The sequence below is a fragment of the Anneissia japonica genome, unplaced genomic scaffold, assembly GCF_011630105.1.
Source record: "Anneissia japonica isolate Jap-2015-1 unplaced genomic scaffold, ASM1163010v1 scaffold76644_len1038_cov145, whole genome shotgun sequence".
NCBI lineage: Eukaryota > Metazoa > Echinodermata > Crinoidea > Comatulida > Comatulidae > Anneissia > Anneissia japonica.
In genome coordinates this window covers 1-1,038 of record NW_022740255.1, presented here as the reverse complement: position 1 = coordinate 1,038, position 1,038 = coordinate 1, and the positions used below count along the sequence as shown (strand labels likewise).

Here is a 1,038-nt window from a genome sequence, read left to right as displayed (position 1 = left end):
AAATAATTTACAAATTCCATAGTTTATTATAACTTTGTTCATTATTTCATGTACATGTGCCAGACAGGATTGGTTTAATTTTATATAAACGCTAAACAGAAATCAATAAGTTTACTTAAACACTCCTTTAGGCACATGAATAATTTTATTGTTAAAAAAGTACTACTGTAACATTAATCTGAATCGGGCCAGCTTTATCCATCCTTTTTCTCCATTAGGTCTTCAGGAGAATCTAAAATGGTTTACATCTGACACTGATGATTGCAATCTGAGAAACAAAATACTGGACCATTTTCTGAACGCAATCCCTGCGCTGACTGCTTACTCTATCTGCAGAAAAATATAATGATAAATATATTAAACTGTATATTTAGAAAAATAGGAGATAAAATTCAATACTACGTATACAGGCTAAAGCTATCTGGCTGCAGCTAGGCCTAATTAAAAGAACAGTGGGCTAGCACCGCACCGCCGACCCCAACAGGGATGCTCAATGAAATACTACAGGCCTCTACTAGCGAGGCCTAGGCCTCTCTTGACGTTGGCTGAAGTAGAGTTACGAATGGCGTGGTATTTACCATTTATGTAGACTTGAAAGTTACTTAACTACATAACAACTTTAAACTTAAAAGTAATACTCGTGGATATCGTCTCGTACATTTTTTCTACACACAATTAAGTGATATGACGTACGTATCGGCGGTGTACCAACTTAAAATACCCTAAACCTACGCTCCGGAAGATATTAAAATGATAATTTTTGTAACTTATGATTCGAAAATGAAGATGCACTTACGATATATGGTAAATAGATTATTTAGTATTAGTATCTTCCCAAAATAAAACTGGATTATACAATGTAAGTTACGGAAATAGCGATATCAAATACTGTACTACAAAACTCGGTGCACTGCGAAACAAAAAAAAAAACAAAAAAATGGACGATCAAGGTTTGTTTAGCCCAGCGAAACCCGTAACCAGGAAACGTGGAGTCACACTTTTCTCCATTACTTTGACCCCGAGGAGATGCTTGTATCT

The 1,038-nt window shown here is 35.4% G+C and overlaps 1 long non-coding RNA gene across 1 annotated transcript; it reads right to left on the bottom strand.

Annotated features, from left to right (window-relative positions):
- Window positions 1–154: 154 nt before the first annotated feature.
- Window positions 155–988, bottom strand: LOC117118223. Its single transcript, XR_004447017.1, has 2 exons — window positions 797–988; window positions 155–330 (listed from the first exon to the last, which is right to left on the bottom strand). It is a non-coding gene; the product is annotated as an uncharacterized LOC117118223 (long non-coding RNA).
- Window positions 989–1,038: the final 50 nt, after the last annotated feature.